We start from the raw sequence: 24407 nt of genomic DNA, 5'->3' as shown, positions 1-24407 counted from the left end.
TTTCTTGAATCAGTTTTAATGGTTTGTATTTTTTCAGGAATTTTTTTAAGGATTTATTTATTGGGGCTGGCATCATGGTGTAATGGGTTAAAAACTGCTAGCTGTAATGCCTGCATCCCATATGGGTGCTGTTTTGAGTTCTGGTTACTCCACTTCTGATCCAGCTCCCTGCTCATGTGCCTGGGAAAGCAACAGAAAATCGCCCAAGTCATTGGGCCCCTGCACCCATGTGGGAGACCTGGATGAAGTTCCTGGCCCCTGGCTTCGGCCTGGCCCAGTCCTGACCATTGCAACCATTTGGAGAGTAAACCAGCAGATGGAAGATAACTCTCTCTCTACCTTTCAAATAAACAAAATAAATCTTTTAAATTTTTATTTATTTATTTGAAAGAATTACAGAGAGAGAGAGAGAGAGAGAGAAGAGAAATCTTCCATCCACTGGTTCACTCTCCTTATGGCTGCAACAGCAGGACTGGGCCAGGCTAAAGCCAGGAGCCAGGAGTTTCATCTGGATCTCACATGTGGATAGTAGGGGCCCAAATACTTGGGCCATCTTCTGCTGCTTTTCTCAGGCCATCAGCAGGGAGCCAGATCAGAAGTGGAGCAGCCAGGACACAAATAAATAATCACCAGTGGCAGTTTTATTCGTGACACCACAATTCCGGTCCCTCTTTTCAGGAATTTGTCCATTTCATCCAAGTTATTTTGTTAGCTGGCATACAGTTATTTATAGTATATCCTTATAATCCTTTTTTTTTTTTAAAGGTTGATTTATTTATTTGAAAGGCAGAGTTGCAGAGAGGCAGAGGCAGAGGTAGAGGCAGAGAGATGGAGGTCTTCCATCTGCTGGTTCACTCCCCAAATGGCCTCAACTGCTGGAGCTGAGCTGGTCCAATGCCAGGAGCTTCTTCTGGGTCTCTCATGTGGGTGCAGGGGTCCAAAGACTTGGGCCATCTTCCACTGCTTTCCCAGGCCATGGTAGAGAGCTGGATCAGAAGTGGAGCAGCTGGGTCTTGAACCGGCACCTATGTGGATGCCAGCACTGCAGGCCGTGACCTTACCTCCTACACCACAGCACCTGCCCCATTTATAATACTTTTTGTTTCTGTAAGGTCTGCAATAATGTCCCTTTTTACTCTTAATTTTAGTGACTTGAGTTTTCTCTTTTGGTCTTGAACAATTTTGTTAATTTGTTGATTTTTCTGATTTTCTGTTGCTTTCTATTATCTATTGTCTTATTAATTATTATTTTCTTTTTCTGTTGGCTTTCAATTTAGTTTGCTCTTTTTCCAGTGTATTAGGGTTATTAATTATATTTTTCTACTTTTTTTTAAAAGGATTTATTTGATGCATTTCAAAGACTGACAAGAGAGAAGGAGAGAAAAGAGAAAAAAAAGATCTTCCATCCACTGATTCACTCCCCATATGGCTGCAGTGGCTGGGTCTGTGCCAGATCAAAACCAGGAGCCTGGAATTTCATCCGTGCCTCTCACGTGGTTGGCAGAGGCCATTGTATCTGCTTTCCTAGGCTTAGCGGCAGGGAGCAGGATCAGAAGCCGAGTAGCTGGGACTCCGGCACTGGGATGTGGGATGGCAGCATCACAGGTGGTGGTTTAACCTGCTGTGACACAATGCCAGCCCTGATTTGTCTGTTTATTAGAAGTGGTTTATTTATGTATTTGAAATGTAGGGTGACAGGGGGAGGGGTTGGGGGAGAGGGACAGGGATCTTCCATCTGCTTGATTACTCCCCAAATGCCTAACTTCCAGGGCTGGGCCAGACCAAAGCCAGGAAGCAGGAACTACACCTGACTCTCCCACGTGGGTGGCAGGAACCCAAGCGCCTGGGCCATCCCCCGCTGCCTCTCAAGCATATTAGCAGGAAGCTGGATCGGAGGCAGAGGTGGGACTTGATTCCAGGCCCTGTGATGTGGCATGCGGGCATCCCACGAGGTGGCTTCACTCATGGCACCACCACACCCGCCCTTTCTTGTTTTCTTCATGTGGGTGTTTACTGGTGTAAATTTCCCTCTATACCCTGATTTGGCTCTGTCCCATCAGCTTTAATATACTGTATTTTCATTTTCACTCATAGCAAAGATTCTCCCAATTTGCTTTGGAATTTCTTCTTTAGTTCATTGGTTATTTGGGAGTGTGTTGTTTAATGTCTACATATTTATGAATGTCCAAAACTTTCCGTTATTGGTTTCTAATTTCTCTCCATTGTTATCAGAGTCTATACTTCGTATGAATACAATTCCTTTAAAGTTATGAACTTTGCTTTAAGGCCTAGCATGTGGTCCATCCTAGAGAATGTTCCTTGTGTTCTAGATGAGAATGTGTACCCTACTTTTGTTGACTGGAGTGGTCTATAGATGTTTACGAGTTCTAGCTGGTTCGTAGCATTGTTGAAGCTTCTGCTTCCTTGTTGATCTTCTGAGCCTCATACAACGGTCTCTTCAATGGGTCGAAAAACAAATCCTTCTTTAAAGATTGATTTCATTGCCCTTTAGAGATTTAGCTTTGGAATTCTAACTATCCATTTGGACTAGCTCCACAGATTTAATCCTTTTCTTAGGAAAAAATGTCCATATTTCTCTAATCCGTGGGTTAATCTAGCATGTGAGATATGGAATTGGTTAAGGCTTGGAATGCAAAATATCAGTAAAACAGGACTCCCTTGCCTATTCCTCTTGGGAGTATGTGAGCCCCAAAGACAGTTTCTAGAAAGAAATCAAACCTGGATCTTCTGTTTGACCAAGGCTGTATTTCCTTCCTTCCTTCCTTCCTTCCTTCCTTCCTTCCTTCCTTCCTTCCTCCCTCCCTCCCTCCCTCCCTCCCTCCCTCCTTCCCTCCCTCCCTCCCTCCTTCCCTCCTTCCCTCCTTCGCTCCTTCCCTTCTTTCCTCCCTTCCTCCCATCTTCCCTTCCTCCCTTCCTTCCTTTCTCTCTCTCTCTCCCTCCTTCCCATATTTCCACTATCCTTCCATCCATCTGTATATCTCTCTCCCATGTATATCCACCCACATATCTCTCCCATGTATATCACCCATGTAGCTCTCCCGTGTATATCACCCACAGGTATCTACAGGAGGTATCTATTCCGTGCAGTCATCTGTCCTTCCTGTCTGTCTGTCTTCCTGCCTTCTTTTCCTTCTTCCTTCCTCCCTTCCTTCTTTTCTTTCTTCCTGTCAGCTTGTCTCTTTTATTCCTTTTACTTAACCTCTCATCGTACCCTCCACCCACCCATCCGTCCGTCCATCTCTGTACATTTTTTTCCAATCCTCCTGTATTTCTGTCTGTTCACCTGCCCTTCCCTCCTTCCTTCTCTTACAATCTCCTTTCCTTTTCCCACTCTTCTGCCCTCCTTCCCATCTAGCTACCCATTTTGAGCAACAAAACCTCGGAAAGGGCTTGACTACCAGAAATGGCTGACCTTAAGGTGAGGAGCTGGAGTGAGGCCCCCTGTTTCTTTTTCCCGGGCCACAGCAGAGAGCTGGACTGGAAGAGGAGCAACTGGGACAGAATCCAGCTCCCCAACCTGGACTAGAACCTGGGGTGCCGCAGGTGGAGGATTAGCCTAGTGAGTTGCGGTGCCGGCAAGGCCCCCTGTTTCTAACCCTCCTTCCCCTCCCAGGGATCTGCGGAGTGGCCAGTGGTCTCCTCTCCCAGAAGTTTAGAATACACCTGTGGTTATGCAGACTCAGTGTTGGGTGTTGAGAGTGCATCAAACCTGGCATCTTCCTGTAGGGCCAGAGAACAACCACGCAGCCCAGAAGAAATTCAGTGTGGCAGGTTTGCTGTGGCTAGAGTCAGCTACTTGGGAGCAGTGAGGCTGGGTAGAGGAATACTCAAGAGCAAGGGCTGGCTGCCACAGCCACATAATTCAGTAACCTGTTCACCTGTCGCTGCCAGAGGGATTGGAGGAAGGTGATTGGGGCAGCAGTGCAAAAATCCGCAAAAGTGGGAGTGACCAGGCTTGCACTGCACCCCTGCGTAAGGAAATATTTTAGTGAGATGAACCCTGCTTTGCTCAGGATGGCCGTCGGCACTGCACCTTTGGAGCTATTGTACTTCTCGGAGCTTGAAGTGTGTGAAACCTGGACTGGCTGAGGTCATTTGCAAAGTTGGAAAAGTGATCTATTCAATGACATGAAGACCCCGTGCAGGCACCGCCTACCTGGAGAGTCCAGTCAGCATGGAACCACCCACCTAGCCAAAGGTCTGGAGGAACTCCGCACCTCCTCAGCACAGTGAAGGGGCAGTGGAAGGAGGAGCAGAAGGAAAGACTGACCCACATGCTTTGGGGAAAATGAAATGTGCCAATCTTGTGTCGCACACCATGCAGTGTCTCCTGTAGTATTGACGACTTAGCCAAAAGGAAGTGAGGTAAGGGGCTTGTTATAGTTTTTCATAAAAGCTTATGAAATATTTGAAAAGATTTATTTATTTATTTGAAAGGCAGACTTATAGAGAGAGGTAGAGACAGAGAGAGAGGTCTTCCATGCGCTGGTTCACTCCCCAGATGGCTGCAATGCCCACAGCTGCGCCCATTGAAAGCCAGGAGCCAGGAGCTTCTTCTGGGTCTCCCATGCCAGTGCAGTGGCCCAAGGACTTGGGCCATCCTCCACTGCTTTCCCAGGCCATAGCAGAGAGCTGGATCAGAAAAAGGAGCAGCCGGGACTTGAACTGGAGTCCACAGGGGGTGCCAGCACTGCAGGTGGCAGCTTTACTGTTACACCACAGCACTGGCCCCTCAACTTTTCTTTTAACTAAACTTACTGTTTTTTTTTCTTTGACAGGCAGAGTGGACAGTGAGAGAGAGAGAGACAGAGAGAAAGGTCTTCCCTTGCCGTTGGTTCACCTTCCAATGGCCGCCACGGCTGGCGCGCCATGCTGATCCGAGGCAGGAGCCAGGTGCTTCTCCTGGTCTCCCATGGGGTGCAGGGCCCAAGCACTTGGGCCATCCTCCACTGTACTCCTGAGCCATGGCAGAGAGCTGGACTAGAAGAGGAGTGACTGGGACAGAATCCGGCGCCCCGACCGGGACTAGAACCTGGTGTGCCAGCACCACAGGTGGAGGATTAGCCTATTGAGCTGTGGCACCGGCCACTAAACTTACTTTTATGTTAAAAAAAAAAAAAAAAAAAAAAAGAGCAAGCACTCTGGTCCCAGCCCCACCTGACCCAAGCCCTGCTGTAGTTGGCTGTGTGCCCATGTGTGAGTGAGGATAATACTAGAAGAGGGTGAAGTGAGTTGTGTGTGTTGGGGTTGGCAGCACAGTATAAATGCCAGTGACTCCTGCTCACGGCAAAGGGACTCACAGGTCCCCTGGCACACGGTGGCCTTGAATCATGCCTTACCCTGGAGAAGATGGCTTTTATCTGCCGTCAGCTGCCCAAGGATGTAGCCTTGAGGACACTGCTAGGCTTTTCTTAGTGCTTTCCTTCCTTTTTGGGAAAATCTCTCAAGATTATGGTGGCGAAAGCGAGATCTGTCGATATCTATATTGACAGATCAAAATCTGTATCTTTGAACATTAGACTTTGAAACACAAGACTAAGCTGCGAAGATGTTCACCTCGGTGTTGTTTAGCGTGGGGATGTGAGGAGCTGGAAGCAGCAGAGCCATCCAAAAGGAGGAGATTGCACAGTCACCCATGGGACTTCCTCCAGTGGGATTGTGAACAGGGAGAGCTTAGGTCTCGAAAGAAGGAACGGGTTATCCTCTTCAGCACCCAAAACAATGCTGACCGTATAATAGGTGCTCAATGTTATTGAAGGGATGAATGAATAAATGAAGGAAACTTAACTTCCAGGAGGCATCCACCTGGGTGTTGTAGTGGTGCATGGGATGGAAAAGCAGCCTTCCAGGCTAGGGGTGTTTTTGAGAGGGCGCGTGGGGGAGGTGTAGGAAGTCAGACTGTAGACAAATCAGAGCTACGCAGCAGGAATTTAAGGGTGCTTGTTGGATGGTGGGTACTGTAACTCTCTCCTTCATGGCCCACAAACTTCAAATCTACAGTGCCTGGCATCGCTTTTGCAATTGGATGTGTTTTTGGAGGCTTCAATGAAATCTAGGTTGCTTTTCCCCCCACTCTCCGCTAACCCCGAGGGCCAGTCTGGCTGCACCTGAACTTGCTCCAAGCTCCCGCCTTCGTCTCCTTCCCTCGTGATTATCCACCGGGACGTCATCGGCCAGAGATTTACAAGATTGGAGAGGGCGGACGGGCATGCCTGGGGGGGGGGGGGGTAGAGACGGTCAGCAGGACAGAGGGTGACGTTGCTGATTCGCTGCTCAGCGGGGGAACAGGGCCAAAAAAGCGGGACTGGATAGAAAGCAATGTAATCAGTGTTGCTATTGTCATGAACCATCCCTTGCAGGAAACCAGCTTCACAAAGAATCGGACAAGAAGAGTCTCAAAGACTGCAGGCAACCAATCAAAGGCAGGCACGAAGAACAGAGACCAGGAAGAGTAAAACCTTTTACGACGGGGCTGCAGAACAAATCGGGCACATCCTGGCTAATTTCAAAACGAGCAGTTCTGTATGGGCGAAAACGTGAATCAGACGGCACACTTCCTGTGCTGGACTCCAGGGAGGAGGGTGTGCCCCTGTTTATGAATTTCTTTAAGGGTCATTTAGAAATGGAAAAAAATGATAACAGATTTGGCATTGACTTTGGATCTGTCACTGCTCATCATAACTTGGTCCACACAATACTGGGACTTCCAAGACAGGGGACTGATGTCAAACACTTCATTTATTTTGATTGTTACTTAGTTGGAGTGGAGCATTGTTTTTAAGGAAAACACATTCTAGAAATAAAATGCATTTAAACGCAAAAAAAAAAAAAAAAGAAGAAGAAAAGAAAAGAAGTACAGAGACTGGCCAAAACTGGAGAATACCACGGGCATCCAGTCACTTGAGATCATAATGTAGAAAAGAATGCAGGGACACAGAGAGACGGTCACAACATATTGTTAAAGAAAATAATTGGGTATAGAAGGGATTGCAGTTGCAGTGTCATTTTGGTTAAAGTAGACAAACATCTATCGCTTCTTGGCCTTTTGGTCAAGATCAAGCGTGAAAAACATCTGCTCCCGTCTAGATGGTGAGATTGAGGGATATTTTTCTGTTTGATTATTGATGCTTTATACTCATCTTTAATCAACTTCTACTGCCTGTTTTCGAAAATAAGGGACATGCTGGATGAGCTTGAGCCGTCCTTACTGTGTTTGCTTGATAAAGAAATCAAGTTAGAGGTCAAGCAGCATTGTCAATGTCAAGGCAAGACTGAGTGGCCCCCTGATTTACAGCCAGTCTGGTGACCTTGCCACTTGCCCGGCAGCCTTCTGAGCGCCTCCGGCCCACAGCCTCTGAAAGATCTGAAAGGCCAGACCATTGCTCCTCTCGGTCACTCACTCCCGTGTGCGAGGGATTGCAGAGAACAGTCGTCACCCTGAGCGTGTCCGCGGCTGTGAGTGCATTCCCTCTTCTGTTTCAAAGGACACTCACCAGGTTTTCCTTGCACTTCAGGTCAGTAACGTGACCCTCGGACTGCTCTGGGTGGAGAATCGTGTCAGCAGCTTGGCCTGGGAAGCCTCCTGCAGACTGAGCCGGTTATGATCTGTGACTCATACCTGCTGATAACACTTTTCTTAAAGGTGTCTGTTGAGTGATAGAGACATCCAGAGAGACAGAGACAGAGGAGCAGCCTGGAAACAGACCAAGAAGCACAAATTCACAGCCTTGGAACTCCAAGGCCTCTCAATCACCATCAGATGAGTCCTCATGGAAACTAAAGCCTGGGTTGTAGAGCCAGGGTCGGAGCAGGTGGCTTTGTCTCCTACCATCTCTCCAGTCCATGCTCTCCTGTTTGTTGTCTCCATGCTGGCCCACAGAGAGACCACACTATCTCCCTATTGGATCTTTCAACCCAGGGTTATGTCACAAAGGGTCCTGTGAGTGCCATTGAGAACTTGGACTTTAATTTGGAGCAATGAGACATCATGGAAGAACTTTTACTTTTTTAAGGATTTGTTTTACTTATTTGAAAGGCACAGTAACAGAGACAGAGGGAGAGACAGAGATCTTCCATCTGCTAGTTCACTCTCCAAATGGCTACACCAGCTGGGTCTGGGCCAGGCTGAAACCAGGAGCCAGGAATTCCATCCAGGTCTCCCCTGTGGGTGTAAGGCCCCAAGCACTTGGGTCGTCCTTGGCCGCTTTCCCAGGCCCATCAGCAGGAAGCTGGATGGGAAGCAGAGAGCCAGGACTGGAACTGGCACTCTGATAGGGGATGCCTGCATCACAGGACGTAGCTTAACCCGCGCTGTGTCACAATGCTGGCCGCTGGAAGAAGTTTTAGGCAGGGAGTCCTGAGGCCAGATCTGGATTTCAGGTGGTTGCTGAAACCTCCAGCTGCAGTGCAAAGAATGGAGCCAAGGGAGCTAGAGTGGCCTGAGGGCCACAGGGAGGAGGCTGCTCCAACGGTCCCGGTGAGAGGGGCAGGCTGCACCGGGCTGCAGCCCTGGAGATGCAGGGAGGTGGGTGGTCTCCCTGATGCCTTCCAGCCCCACTGGTCACCTCCCTTGACACTTGCCGCCAGCATGCCCCAGCGTGGTACCGGTTCCGGATTTATATTTGGTCAGCTTCTTCCAGGTGTGATTGCAGAGTGGCCCCACTGAAATCAGCCGGAGCTCAGCACTGTTGTGCAGCATCAAGCCCATGGGTGGTGTTCAGTGAGTGAGGAGTGGGTGGCTCTTGGCTCTGGACACTGTTTTCTCTACTCTGCACAACACTGGTTTGAAGCCTAAATTCAGTTGCTGTAAATATTCTAAAGGCCATGGCTCTGGGCTTGTAGCCAACTTGTAGTCTAACTTACATGAAATAAAATGCACACCTTTAAATGTGACTTTCAGTGAGTTTGACAAGCAGGCACAGTCATGTCGCTATCACTAAACACAGTTTGAGAATATTTCTGTCATGGCCAAAAGGTTGTTTATGCTCCTTTGTAGTCAATCCATTCTCCGCACTCCTGGTATCTGCTTTTGGTCACTAAAATTTTACTTTTTCTAAAATCCTGTTCAGGTGGAACCATACTACATAGTCTTTTGAGTCTGGCATTTTTCACTTAATAAAATGTAGTTGAGACTCCTGTGTGCTGTTGTGAGTGTCCGTAGTCTGTTCCTTTACGTGGCTGAATAGTATTCCATGTCTGAACATACCACAGTTTGTTTGTTTATTGTTGAAGGGTATTTGGGCTGTTGTTGACAGAGCCACTATGAAAATTCATATATACATCCTTGTGTGAACTTCTTTTTTTTCCCACTTGTCTTGGATACATACCTAGGATGGTATCTCTGGCTCATATGAAGTTAAATGCATATTTAATTTTATTAGAAATGACCATAACTATTTGCTAAGGTGGCTGTGCCTGCCAATATTGTGTGAGATTATATTTACTTTGCTATGTCAAGAGTTTCAGTTACTCCGTAACGTCCTATTCAGCATTGTTAGTTTCAAAAGTTAAGTCACCACAGGGAATGTGTGCTGGTACTAACCATGCTGTGATTTTCATGTATAATTCCTTCTTTTTTAAAAGATTTATTTTATTTATTTGAAAGACAGAGTTACAGAGAGGGGTAGAGACAGAAAGGGAGGTCTTCCATCTGCCGGTTCACTCCCCAAATGGCTGCAACGGCCAGAGATGCGCCGATCGAAGCCAGGAGGCAGGTGCTGCTTGTGGGTCTCCCACATGGGTGCAGGGGGCCAAGCACTTGGGCTATCTTCCACTGCTTTCCCAGGTGTATTAACAGGGAGCTGGATCAGAAGAGACTGGAACTGGCAACCATATGGGATGCTGTCGCTGGAGCTGGAGCTTTAACCTGCTGCGCCACAGCACTAGCCACTCAGGTATAATTCCTTGATGGCCAGTGATATAGACATCTTTCCCATGTGTTTATTTGATGTTTATATAAGATAGGCATAATTTTATTTTATCAAATTCTTTCATTTTTTTTTTAAAAGGCGGGGAGTGGGACACAGAGAGAGACAGACAGAAAGAGCGTGCACATCCACTGGTTTACTCCCCAAATGCTTGCAACAGCCAGGTTTAGACCATGCCAAAGCCAAGAGCCAGGAACTCCCTCCAGGTCTGCCACGTGGGTGGTAGGGGCTTAAGCACTTGGGCCATTATCTTCTGTTTCTCAGGTGTGTTAGCAGGGAGCTGGATTGGAAGCAGAGCAGCTGAGACTAGAACCACCACTCCCAAGCAGGACGTTAAACCACTGCACCACAACCCCTACCCCAACAAATATTTCTTGATTACCTATAATGTGTCATTTACTACCAAATCTGATGTACCTAAGATGGTTAAGATCCAGTCTTGGCCTTGATCAGTTCTCATTCTCATGGCGGGAAATGGATACTTTAAAGAGAAAATGTTCTCTCCTAAGGTATTAGTGCATCCACAAAGGTGAGCTCAAGCTACAAGGAAACAGTGAGTACAGTCACTCACTCTGCCTAGCCTGGGTGGTGGGTGGTGGGGCATGGCGGGCATCCAAGGGATTGTCCATCCTGGCTGTGGACTGTGGCATCACAGAGACGCAATTCATTCATTACCCTGAGAGGGAGCACCTTCTGTAGCCCAGGCACTGGACTGGCTTGAACCAGACAGACATGCCCCCTGCCTCAAGGGTCTAGCAGTGAGGGAAGCAACTTTGCATCCTTTTCTCTTGCAACTTGCAAAAAAAAGTATGGCTCCAGATGGACATTTGGCACAGCAGTTAAGACACTGGTTGGGATGCTGGAACCTCACATCAGAATCCCTGAATTTGAGTCCTGGCTTTACTCCAGGTTGCAGCCTCCTGCTAATGCACACTGTGGGAGGCAGCAGGTGATGGCTGGGTCCTGCCCCCTACGTGGGAGACTTGGATTGAGTTCTGGGCTCCCAGTTATGTGGGGAATCATCAGCAGAATGGAGTTCTTTCTCTCAGTCTCTGTGTGTCTGCCTCTCCGTCCCTCAAATAGAATACATAAATAATTGGAACAAATCTATCAAAGAATTGCTAAGTGGTGAGAAAACATCAAAACAGATTTATGCTAATTGCAAATGTTACAAATTTTTACGTTGATTCTCGTGTTTTCTATTTAGGCTGTATCTCCTGGTTAAGCACTGGGTGCTCTCACACCGGTTATCCGATGGGGTCCAGATGGGGTCCAAGCACTGGGTCTCTCACACGGGTCCAGTGGGGTCCAGGAGAGGGCAGGTTGCTCCTGTCCTTGAAAACAAGTCAGAGAGTTAGAAAACTGGCCCAATGGCGCTGGAAAGTAGAAACCGGCTTTGGAGCTCAATCTTGAGACCTGAAGTCCAAATGTTGCTTTGAACAGTTTCTGGGTACCACTGGCACATTTTTAGTATAATTTTAGGACTAAAGCACTAGCTAGAGTCAGTGCAAATTAAGTCCCAAGGGATTGTGGTTTGGATAACTTTGCAGAATTCTAATCACATCCCTCACTTCATCTGTGAGGCTTTCCCCAAGGCCCAGTGGGAATGGCCGCACAGTGCATCAGAGTCGAAGGGCAGGCCTCCTGCCTCGCTGCTGATGCTGCTCACTGCCTGCTAACAAACATTTGGAGTAGCTGCCCCGCCATTTGCAAGAAGTGAGGGGGATGGAAGAGAGACTTGGGAGACCTGGGTTCTAGTCTCAGCTCGGCTGCTCCCAGACTGAATGACTTGGCAGGTTAGCTTAACCTCTCCAGCCTTAGTTTCTTTATCTGTGAAATGGGAATAACAGCAGTGACACCATGGAGTTGCTGGGAGGCAGCGGAGAGCAAATGCTTGGAAAACTCGCCTCATGAGCTCTGGATTTCCCTATTTATTGAATAAATGGAAAAAAAAAAAAAAGGAAAACACTTAGCTCCCTGCTGGGCCATAATAGCACTGGACAAATTCTACAATGACAAATTTCAGTGTACTAATTGCACTACAATTATTTTTTTATGAAGATCAAATTATAGGAAATTTCGGGGGAAGGACATTTTCACTAATACTTAAATTCAAATGCATGGTTTTCCTCTCACCACTTTTTTTTTTTTTCCAAAACTTTATCCCCACCTGGACATCGCATTAAAAATGATTTGTTACTAAGACACTGGTAACAGGATGGGCATTTGGTGTAGCGGTTACAGCACTACTGGGGATGCCCACACCTAGGTTTGAGTCCCAGCTTTCTGTTGTCCTGCTAATGGCACACCTGGGAGACTGCAGTTCATGGTTCAACTCCTTGGATCCCTGGCACCCACGTGGGAGACCCAGGCTCCTAATTTCAGCCTGGCCCAGCCCTGGCTATTGTGAGCATTTTTTTTTTTTTTTAAATTTTTATTTATTTATTTATTTTTGACAGGCAGAGTGGATAGAGAGAGAGAGACAGAGAGAAAGGTCTTCCTTTTTGCCGTTGGTTCACCCTCCAATGGCCGCTGCGGCCGGCGCATCTCGCTGATCCGAAGCCAGGAGCCAGGTGCTTCTCCTGGTCTCCCATGCGGGTGCAGGGCCCAAGCACTTGGGCCATCCTCCACTGCCTTCCCGGGCCATAGCAGAGAGCTGGCCTGGAAGAGGGGCAACCGGGATAGAATCCGGCGCCCCAACCGGGACTAGAACCCGGTGTGCCGGCACCGCAAGGCGGAGGATTAGCCTGTTAAGCCACAGTGCCGGCCTATTGTGAGCATTTGTGGAGGGGACCAGAGGATGAAAATCTTTGTTTCTCTGTGCCTTTCATATAAAATGGAAATAAGTAAGCATTTTTTTAATTAAAGGAAATCCTAAGGGTAAATTTTTTTTTTTAATTTTTTGACAGGCAGAGTGGACAGTGAGAGAGAGAGACAGAGAGAAAGGTCTTCCTTTTTGCCGTTGGTTCACCCTCCAATGGCCGCCGCGGTAGGTGCGCTGCGGCCGGCGCACCGCGCTGATCCGATGGCAGGAGCCAGGTGCTTCTCCTGGTCTCCCATGGGGTGCAGGGCCCAAGCACTTGGGCCATCCTCCACTGCACTCCCGGGCCACAGCAGAGAGCTGGCCTGGAAGAGGGGCAACCGGGACAGAATCCAGTGCCCTGACCGGGACTAGAACCTGGTGTGCCGGCGCCGCAGGCAGAGGATTAGCCTATTGAGCCGCAGTACCGGCCCTCTTCTCTGCTCTCAATGCCAGCTTCCCGCCAATGCAGACCTTGGAGGTAGCAGGTAATGGCCCAAGTACTTGAGTCTCTGCCACCAACAAGGGAGACTGCACTCCCTGGCCACAGCAGAGAGCTGGCCTGGAAGAGGGGCAACCGGGACAGGATTGGTGCTCCGACCGGGACTTGAACCCGGTGTGCCGGCGCCGCAAGGCGGAGGATTAGCTTATTGAGCCATGGCACCGGCCAAGGGTAAACTTTTATATAAAGCCTATCCCACTCAAATAATCTGACACTTTAATTTTTCCACATTCAGAGATTTTTTTTTTTTTTGCCTTATTGGAATCATGATAGTGCTCTGTCACTTTTGTTTTTGAAGATTTATTTACTTATTTCTAAGGCATAGTTACAGAGAAAGAGAGAGAGGAAGAGATCTTCCATCTGCTGGTTCACTCCCTAAATGGCTGCAACAGCCAGAGCTGGGCCAGTCCTGAAGCCAGGAGCCAGGAACTCCATCCAGGTCTCCCATGCGGGTGCAGGAGCCCCAGTGCTTGGGCCATCTTCTGCTGCCTTCCCAGATGCACACTAGCAGGGGGATGGGTTGGAAACGAGGCAGCTAGAACTCCAACTTGCATTCATATGGGATGCTAGCATTGTAGACAGCAGCTTAACCTGCTATGTCTCTGTGTCGCTGTTTTAAAAAACATTTCACAGAGCTGGCATTGTGGCACAGCAGATTAAACCACCACCTACCATGCTGACATCCCATATGAATGAGTCTGAGCTGCTCTACTTCTGATCGAGCTCCCAGTTAGTGCACCCAGGAAAGCAGCAGCAGATGGCCCAAATACTTGGGCCCCTGCACCCATGTGGGAGATCAGGATGGAGTCCCAGGCTTCTGGCTCTGACCTGGCCCATCGCCAGTCATTACAGCCATTTGGAGAGTGAACCACTGGATGGAATATCTCTCTTTCTCTATCTCTAACTCTGCCTTCCAAATAAATATAATAAATCTTAAATTTTTTTAAAAAATTATTAATTTTTACTTTAAATTATTTAATATTAAGTGAACATAACATAACTTTATGCTTGTGATTTCTATTGGTTCTAAATAATTCTATCCAATGGAATCCAGCCTGTAACAAGGAAACTCAATCCATGTCTTAGTCTGGTTTCTGTTGCTATGTCTGAGCCTGGGGAATTTATAAAGAATAACTTATTTGGCCCATAGTCCTTTTAAAGAGTGGGAAGTTCAAGAGCATCGGCACCAGCACCTGCTCGGCACCTGGTGAGGGCCTTCTGGCTGCAGCACAACCTGCTGGGAGGCGTCACGTGTCGAGACTGACATGTGTGCTAGCTCAGGTCTCTCCTTCCCTTCCTCCTAAGCCACTAAAAGCCACCATCTTGACTCACCTAATGCTAATTACCTTCCAAAGGCCCTAATGATATGTTAATATCATTAACATATGAGTGTGGAGATTAAGTTTCTAACACATGGACTTTTGGGGCACATGTTCCAGCCATGCAGGAAATCCTCTCATGTTATCATGGCAGGTCTTACATATTCCACAAAAACCACTTCATGTTTCCTGGGTAGCCTATGAGCGATCCTGTAAGGTAACTCCTAAAATGATCCATTTACAGATGATGGAACTGAGGCTCAGGTTCTTTTAAGAACTTGCCAGAGCTCATGAGTGTGCTGTGTAGCACAATTTTCCAAAACAGAGTGGCTCAATGCTACTATGGGACCATTTATTTGTTCACGACTCTGCACTTCGGGGAATACCTGGTGGGGTCGGCTCATCTCTGCACCACCTGCCACTGACTAGGGCAGCTTCCCCGGGCCTGGAGAGTCCAGGATGGCTTCACTCTGCCTGGTGTCTCAGCTGGGGAGGCTGACGTAGTAGGGGGCTGGCTGGGTTTCTCTCCTTCTGGGGTTGCTCTCCACATTCTCTGTCCAGCCGATTAGCTTTCCATGGGTGGGTTCCTGGAGAGCAAAAAAGCTCCCAGGTGTCTGAAGAACCAGCCCCACTGTCCTTGTGGTGCAGTGGGTTAAGCTACCACCTGTGAGGCCAGCATCCCATATGGGTGCTGGTTCAAGTCCTAGCTGTTCCATTTCCAATCCAAGTCCTGCAAATGCACCCAGGGAGGCAGTGGAAGATGGCCCAAGTACTCAGATGCCTGCCATCCACGTGGGAGACCTGGATGGAATTCCTGGCTTCTGACTTGGTGCCTGGCTCAGCCCTGGCCATTGTGGCCATTTGGGAAGTTAACCAGTGGATGGAAGATCTCTCTTCTCTCTGTGTAACTCTGCTTTTCAAATAAATTAATAAATAAATCTATAAAAAAGAAAAGAAAAAAGGAACTAGCTCCAGAATTGGCAAGCCGCAAGGTCAGTCCAGGACCAAGGAGAGAGGGCTAGACCTGCGCCTCCCTGCCCAGAGGAGCAGCAGGCAGGGGCTGAGTGTAGCTGGTGGCCACTAGCAGGGCTTCCAGCACAAGCCTGCCTGGCTCCGGGCTTCCTGCTCGGCCCCCTCCCCTTCCTACCTCGAGAAAGGGTTTTTGGCTTGCTGGCTTTTTCTCTTCCTTTCACTCGTTTTGAGGGCACATCCCGGAGAGCAGGGAGACCTGGTCAGAGGGCAGGCCCCTTTTTGCGCTCTATGCTGAGACAAATAGCAAAGTGACCTCATGAGCTTTTCTGCATATGACTTCAGTCTTTTTTCGCCTCTGCCTTTCTCTTCACAAGGCGGTCCAGGTTTGATTTTTTGCATTCCATTGTTGCAACTCCTTGGAGGGAGGAAGCCTTGACCCCCGCTAAGGAGCAGCTCCTTCAACTTCTGGGTGAAAAATGAAGTCAGCAGAGTCGCGACGTTCAGCTGCCCTGGAGCCACGTAGAATGATGTTGCCCCGTGCAACCTGCTCAACAGGACTTCTCGTAGGACTTGGGACGGAGCAGAAAGAGCATGGCTTAGATCTGCCGCAGTCCTCCCACTGTGCAACTCTGCATCTTCATTTGCTGACCTGAGTTTTCCCCTGTGGCCCCAGACCCTGTTGAGTGCAGTATTTGTCCAGGACAGAAGTTTCCCGTTATGGACAGTAAGTGATAGGATCACTATGATGCCCCTGCCCTGCCACAGATAAGGAGCCTTGTCTCCCCCCCGACCCTCAGCCTCCTCACCTCTGCCAAGGGCCTGGCTCCCTCTTGCACAGAGGTGCGGCTCCGTCTTCATTTCACAGCCCCCTTCCCTGTGGCAGGAACTGTCTTAGGCTCGGAAGGACACTGGGTACTCACAGGGTCCCTGCTCTCCTGCCTCGTGTGACTTACAAGTAAACAAGCCAGGTCATTCTGGAGATGGAAACTGTAGTCATCAGGCAGTCAGAGGGCTCTGAGCTAAGGGATGAGGGTGACAGAGAGCCAGGAGGGGAGCGGAGGGAAGAGCCTCAAGGTCAGGGGAGCAGCGAGCATCAGGCCACGAGGCCGCGGACAGCTCGACGCAGGGCACAGAATGGAGCTCACGAGTAAGGTCATGTTCATGAAGAGCCCCAGCAGCAATTATCCTATTAGAAGGCTTTGAAATAATCTCATGTCCTTTATCTTTAATGAGCCTCAGAATAATTCCAAAAAGACTGGGGAGGTAGGGCAGAGAAGTAGTAGAAGTCCTGCTGTATGGAACCAAAAATACAATACCTTATGAATGGGCTCCATATATTTTTCCAAAATGGTCCCACTATACTTCGTGCTTAAATTTAATTTTCCTCCATTATCTTTTATTCCTTTTAATGATGGAAATCTTTTGGGAACCCGAGGCATTTTTATACGTACCTTCCTATTATATTTAACTCTGAGGCTAGGTCCTCCTGGGCGCTGTTTTTCGCATCTATATGCATAGGGGTGGTCCGAGGGGCGTTCTCTCATGTCCTGTGTTTGGAAGAGCTTGGGGAGAACTGGAGTCACTCCTTCTTGATGGCTTGAGGGAGCCCACCTGTGAGGCCTTCGGGATCTGGACTTTGCTTTGCCGGTCTTTTTTGACTACTAACTGAACCTCTTGGCTTCCTTTAGGTCTACTCGGGATCTGTTCCAGGAGTCTGTGTCTGATTGGGGAATTCATCCATTCTTCGTTTGTTGCCCTGCAGCGGTTGCCAGTATCCCCTCATGACCCTTCTCATTTCTGCGAGGCCATCACGACGGCCCCTGGTCATGACGGCCCCTCTCAGTTCTCGTTTTGGTGATGGGAGTCCTCTCTCTTTTTCTCTTGGTCAGTCTAAACTTTTGCTGATTTTGTTGATCTTTCCAAAGGACCAGCATTGGCCATTTTGATTTTTCTCTATGGTTTTTCTAGTTTCTGGGTTGTTCATTTCTGCTTGCTTTTTTTCAGGGACTTAAGGTGGGGGCTTAGATAACTGACTGTTCTAATGTGGGCTCTTCCTGCTGTCACGTACACTGCTGTGGAGCTTCGTGAGTGTGGGGTCTCAGCACAGCCTCTGCACTCACGCTCAAGGAGCTGGAGAATGCTCAGGGCTACAGTCTGATGTGGTCTCATATTGCCGCTGGCTAAGTGACCTTTGCTCCTCTCGAGACCTGGCTGTTTCTTGTAAAATGAAGACCAAGCGTTCCATCTCCTGCGGCCTCACCCGACCTGTCTCGACACCCCTATGGAGTGAGTACCTTCTGTCTCTGCCAGTGTGGTGTTCCTGCTCCCTCTGCCATAGGCACCTGCTTTTCTTGGAGGAGACCCCCTTCCCACGTTCTCTCCGAGTCTTCTATGCCATGGCCCCCTCTGGCAGCCTACAGAAGCCCATAGATCCTCCCTCAGACTGACGCGTTTCCACACGACTTCCTGCATGTGGGCTGGAGGAAGCCAAATCTACGGACATATATGTAGAGTCTTCAGGAAGTTCATGGAAAATGGATATTTTGAAAAGATTGTGTATGGATTCAAAAATTTTGCACCAAAATAATCTTATCTTTTTTTAAGTTTTGTGTTTTGTTTTTTTTTTTTAATTTGAGATTTAGAGTTACAGAGAGAGAGAGAGAGAGAGAGAGGTCTTCCATCCACTGGTTCACTCCTTAGATGGATGGCTGCAACAACCTAAGCTGGGCCCATCCAAAGCCAGGAGCCAGGAGCTTCTTCCGGGTTTTCCACGTGGATGCAGGGGCCTAAGGACTTGTGCCATCTTCCACTGCTTTCCCAGGCCATAGCAGAGAGCTGGATCAGAAGAGGAGCAGCTGAGACACGAACTGGTGCCCATACGGGATACCAGTGCCACAGGCAGAGGCTTAGCCTACTGTACCACACTGCTGGCCACAATAAGCTTATCTTTTAATTCTATTTTCTATAAGCTTTTTAAAGTCCCTTATAGTTCTAAAATTATTTAAAAAACCAAATTTGTGGTACACTAGTATACATACTTCTTTATTAACATATTAAATAACAAGATTTAGTTGGCTTAATAGCTACATAATTTCAAAGTAGTGATGAACATAAATGATGTTTTGAGATCTGGAACAATTGTGATATGATGTGAAATATCCCTGATTTCCACTGGTGACATAGGTGTAGGTACAGTTAACACTACTGGGATTTATTGGCTACATTTATAGCAGAAGGAAATGCTGGATTTCAGTTAGAGATCAGTGCAAAGAGATTTGTTTTTCACCATTCAAATGAATGATGATCCCTTATTTATTTATTTTTTTTGACAGGCAGAGTTAGACAGTGAAAGAGAGAGACAGAGAGAAAGGTCTTCCTTCCGTTGGTTCACCCCCCAAATGGCTGCCATGGCTGGTGCGCTGTGCTGATCTGAAGCCAGGAGCCAGGTGCTTCCTTCTGGTCTCCCATGCAGGTGCAGGGCCCAAGCACTTGGGCCATCCTCCACTGCCTTCCCGGGCCACAGCAGAGAGCTGGACTGGAAGAGGAGCAACCAGGACTAGAACTCGGGGTGCTGGTGCCTGCAGGCCGAGGATTAGTCAAGTGAGCTGCGGCATTGGCCCTGATGATCCCTTATTAAGAAACTTTGTGGCCCGGCGCCGTGGCTCACTTGGTTAGTCCTCCACCTGCAGCACCAGCATCCCATATGGGTGCCAGGTTCTAGTCCCGGTTGCTCCTCTTCCAGTCCAACTCTCTGCTGTGGCCTGGGAAGGCAGTGGAGGATGGCCCAAGTGCTTGGGCCCTGCACCCGCATGGGAGACCAGGGGAAGGCACCTGGCTCCTGGCTTCAGATTGGCATGCTGGCCTTAGCGGCCATTTTGGGGGTGAACCAACGGAAGGAAGACCTTTCTCTCTGTGTCTCTCTCTGTCTGTAACTCTACCTCTCAAATAAATAAATTAAAAAAAATGAAACGTTAGTGTCGGGCGATTGACCTGAAACCGCTTGACTCCTGGATTTGAGGTGGGTCAACAGGCTAATTCTGGCCAATTAGAGCAGAGATTGGCTACGTGATGGGCATTTGAGCCAATTGGGTGCAATCATAGTGCATCCAGGACTTTTGCTGGGCCAATGAGAGTTCCCTGTGCGGGCCTTGCTTCCAGGAGTGGGTTTAGGCCTGGAGCACATGACCCTGCCGTCAGCAGGATGTGCAGCAGCAGGTGTCGCCAACCCTGGTGAAACAGAGCTGAGAAAGGAACACCCCCATCTTCCTGAGGACAACCCTTCCTTTGATGTGTTACTCACCCAAGCCACCCCACTGCGATGTGCATGGTGCCTGGCGCAGAGTGGGCGGTTGCTCATGGAGGAATGACATGAATTTCAAAGAGTGTAGCAGCATGATCAATATTCTTCCCTGAGCTCGTACATGCAGATCAGACCTGATTGTGTATGAAAAGGCAAGGGCTCAATGTCGGCCTTCCATAGGCTTTTGTTGGTTGAATGAATAAAGGAACTCATCCGTTGTCATTGTTTTTGCAACAAACTATCCTCAGCCTTGTATACTCACTCTATAGTGTATTCGCCTGGAGAATGTAAATCCAGGATCATGATGGGTCTGTAGCTGCAAATCAAGCATATGCACACTCACACGGGGGAAAGCCATGCAGCAGTTTAAAGGAGCAAGGTAAACCGTATGCATCGATATGCAAAGACCTCCAACACACACTAAGAAGGAAATCACAAAATGTCAGTTATAGGGGCCTGGTGTTGTGGTGCAGTGGGTTAAGCTGCCACCTGTGACGCCAGCAACCCATGTGAGCCGTGGTTGGAGTCTCAGCTGCTCCACTTCTGCTCCAACTCCGCTAATGCACCTGGTAAAGCAGCGAAAGATGGCCCAAGTGCTTGGGCCCCTGCCACCCCATGGGAGACCCGGATGAAGTTCAAGTCTTCTGGCTTCGGCCTGGCCCAGTCCTGGACACTGCGGCCACTTGGGGAGCGAACCTGTAAATGGAAGATCTCTTTGCCTCTGTTTTTCCCTCTCTCTTTGTAACTCTGCCTTTCAAATAAGTAATGAATAAATCTTAAAAGAAAGAAAACACTTATAAAAACAGTAATTACAGTAAAATTTTGTTTTTATAAAACAAAGTCTCCCAAACAAAGCTTTGAGTTTCTTTATAAACACAAATGAGTGTAAATCAAAGAAAAACTCCTGGAAGGCCACTGATGATACGTTAACCGAGGGCATTGCTGGCGAGGGAGTGAGCACCGCACCGTCTAAAGACTAAATACTTACGTCCCACTTGTGTCATCTAAATAACCTATAATTAAAAAGGGAAATAATCAAACAACTCTGACAGAAGGCGGAATAGTTGCTTTTCAATTGTTTTTTCCCAAGGTGCCTGTCAGTTTTAGGGAAGCTCAGGAGAGCAGGGCTGGGCCGTGCTGCCACGCCTGCCAGGCGGCGCCCCTGACGCTCCATGTGTCCACACGTCCTGCTTGCTTGTGATGCGCGGGACCGTGCCCTTCCCCTGGGATTCTGCAGGCAGCCGGGGAGATTCCTCCTCACGTATGACACCGCCGGGGTGGCCTACTGACCTGGATTCTCCTCTCAGCCTCCTCCATCCACCCGCCTCTGCTGTCAGATGCGTGGCCCAGATGACTCCTCTCGCGAGTGGGAGAGGGAATCAGAGCATGGTGCAGCCAAGGCAGAGGCCCAGGGAGCCACCCGCCTGCTGCTGATGCAGTTCAAGCCCCTTGCTGTGCAGAGTGGGAGTCTGAGCATCGCAGTGTAGAAGAGATTGGTCCAGCTGCGAGTTCAGTGCCAGCCAGGGCCAGAATTCACTTTAGTAGGGGCTTCCTCGGGTTCCACCCTCCTCACTGCCTCTCGGGTCTTCAAAATGGCCCAGTTTCAATGCCTATCTGATACTTAAATAACAGTAAGTGCCTTGCAACATAGTTTATCAGAGAAGTTGGTTTTTGTTTAAAAGGAAGATAGCAAGCTACATTTTATCTTATTTATTGCAAAGCAAAATTGTAGCAGCACAAGTGGAAATACTGCAAGAAATGATTTCTTATCATGTTTCATTTGTTCACATTTCTTAATGTCACTAGCATATATACTTTATGTGTGCATTTATGCATGTGTAATACTCTTATACACATTTTATGATCTTTTTCACTTACTGTTATGAATGTTTTCCTGTCTATGTTTTCATACAGGTTTCTACCTTCTGCAGAATATTTTATCAAGTAAATAAACTTATTTACATGACTGTACATTGTTTCTATATTGTAAAATATTTCAGTCATACAGAAAAGTACAAGGAACAACACACTACACAGATTTAGCAAATACAGGTGTTTTAAAATATTTTTAAGATAACAATGAAATATTACAGGTGCAGTTGGAGCTTTCTTCTGTATGATGTACTCTCAGCCCCCAGGACAGGCTACAGTGCAAAATAAAAATGCAGAGATCCTTATTCAAAAACCATTATGGAGGAGCTGGCATTGTGGCACAGTGGGTTAAGCTGCCACTGTGACGCCGGCATCCCACTGGAGTGCTGGTTTGAGTCCCAGCTGTACCACCTCCAATCCAGCTCCCTGCTAATGCACCTGGGAAAGCAGCAGAAGATTGGCCAAGAGCTTGGGTCCCCTGCCACCCACATGGGAGACTCAGATGAAGCTCCTGGCTTCAGCCTGGTCTAGCCTTGGCCATTGTTGTCATTTGGGAAGTAAACCAGCAGATGCAAGCTTTCTCTCTTTCTCTCTCTCCCTCTCTCTCTCTCCCTCTCTCTGTAAATACGCCTGTCAATAAATAAATAAATCTTAAAAAAAAAAAAATAAGAAAAAGCTCCATTATGGAGGTAGGATTTTGGCCTAGCAGTTAAGATATAGTTTAGGGCACCTGCATTCCATATTGGGTGCCTAGGTTCAAGTCCAGCACCACTCCCAAAGAAATCTTCCATCTGCTAGTTCACTCTCTAAATAGCCACAACAGCTAAAGATGGGCCAGGCCAAAGCCAGGAGCCTGGCGCTCCATCTGGGTCTCTCACGTGGGTGGCAGGGGCCCAGGTATTTGGGTCATCTTCTGCCACCTTCTCAGGCAGATCAGCCAGGAGCTGGATTGGAAGTGGAGCAGCCATGACTCAAAGTAGTGCTCTGATATGGGATGCCAGGATCTCATGCGGAGCCTTTATCTGCTTAATCTGTCACTTCTAACTTCTTAACCTATCACTTCTAACCTACTGTGCAAACCTGTTGAATCCCACTAGAAAGTATGGTTTTACCCAGCCAGTCCTTCAAACGCCTCCTCTTTCTTCCATAGTCTTGGCTGAGGATCCCACCTCTTCTAGCTCCTAGCTGGTCCACCAACCTTCCAGTCCGTAAGCCCCAACTTTCTCCATGGAAGAACTTCTGACACCAACTTTATGGTGACTTCTCTGCCCTGCACCTTGTGGTCAGCGAGGCCGTGAGTGATGTGAGGGCAAAGAGCACATCCCCGCAGCAGGTGTGCACCTGTAGCACGGTGTCTGGAGATTCTGCAAATGTTGTATGTGGAGCTTTTGCCATCTTTCACATCCGCTCCTTAGGGTTAGTTCCCCAAAGGAGCATTACTGGCAGCTTAGGACTGTGAATGTCAAGTTCAAAGTCCTGGGGAACATGAACTGGCTCCACAGGAAATGCTGGGTCATGCAGGACCAATGGAATGATCTTTGCCAAGGAGTGGTTTTCCCAAGATCCCAAAGCCAGGCAGTGCAGAGGACTCGGGTAATACTACCATCTGCTCGCCTTCTTTGATAGGTACAATAAAGTTAGTTTAGTATAAAGTAGATGTAATAAATTTAGTTTAGTATAAACTAGATACAGACTACGCCACCCTTTACCTGTCTCTTTAATGTTGCTATTATGATACCACTATACACAGGTTGAGAACCCCTTTTCCAAAATGCTTGAGACCAGAAGGGTTTCAGATTTTTTTTTTTCAGTTTTTGGAATATTTGCACACACCTAGTGAGATATCTTGGAGATGGGACTCAAGTCTAAACACGAAATTCATTTATGTTTCATAGACACCTTACATACATAGCCGCAAGGGAATTTCAGACAGCATTTTAGTAATTCTGCTCACAGAACAGAGTTTCCTGGTGTGGGATTTTTCCGTCTGTAGTACCATGTCAGCACTCAGAAAGTTTCAGATGTGGGAGAATTTTTTTAAAAGAGTTATTTGTTTGTTTATTTAAAAGAGTGTCAGGGAGAGAGAGAGAGAGAGAGAGAGAAAGAGAGAGAGAGAGAGAGAGAATATCTTCCATCTGCTGGTTCATTCCCCAAATGGCTGCAATGGCTGGGGCTGGGCCCGGCTAAAGCCAGGACCTCAGAACTCCATGTAGGTCTGCCACATGAGTGACAGGTACCCAGGAATTTGGGCCATCTTTTGCTGCCTTCCCAGGTACAATAGCAGGAAGCGGGCAGGCAACAGAGCAGCCAGACCTTGAATTAGCACTCTGATATGGGTTGCCCATGACACGAGCAGCAACTTAACCTGCTACCCCACACTGCTGGCCCCAGATGTGGGAGCGTTTTGCTTCTTCACCTATTAAATGGGCATCAGGAGGGCCCTGTCTAGGATCCTCTGCTCTCTGGCAGGATGGGGAAAGTACGTTTCCATCTCATCCCTACCCACCCCGGTTACTCTGTGCAGCCACTGATGGGACTGGGGAGGGCGAGTGGAGAGAGCCTTGCACAGCTGGGGGACAGTAACAGCTGACTTGCCAGCTGCTGGGAGACGGGAGGCACCGACTGTACCCCACCCCACCCCCGCCACCCAAGATGTATTGATTAACCCCACAGGAAGGAAAGGGCATTGTCTAAC

At 48.1% G+C, this 24407-nt stretch overlaps 1 pseudogene; it reads left to right on the top strand.

Moving 5' to 3' along the window:
• Positions 1-21327, top strand: part of LOC133758774 (translationally-controlled tumor protein-like) — a 37101-nt pseudogene extending 15774 nt beyond the window's left edge.
• Positions 21328-24407: the final 3080 nt, after the last annotated feature.

The sequence above is a fragment of the Lepus europaeus genome, chromosome 4 (genome assembly GCF_033115175.1).
Source record: "Lepus europaeus isolate LE1 chromosome 4, mLepTim1.pri, whole genome shotgun sequence".
NCBI classification, from domain to species: Eukaryota; Metazoa; Chordata; class Mammalia; order Lagomorpha; family Leporidae; genus Lepus; species Lepus europaeus.
The sequence above is the reverse complement of the archived record's forward strand: the minus strand, read 5'-3'. Positions and strand labels throughout refer to the sequence as shown.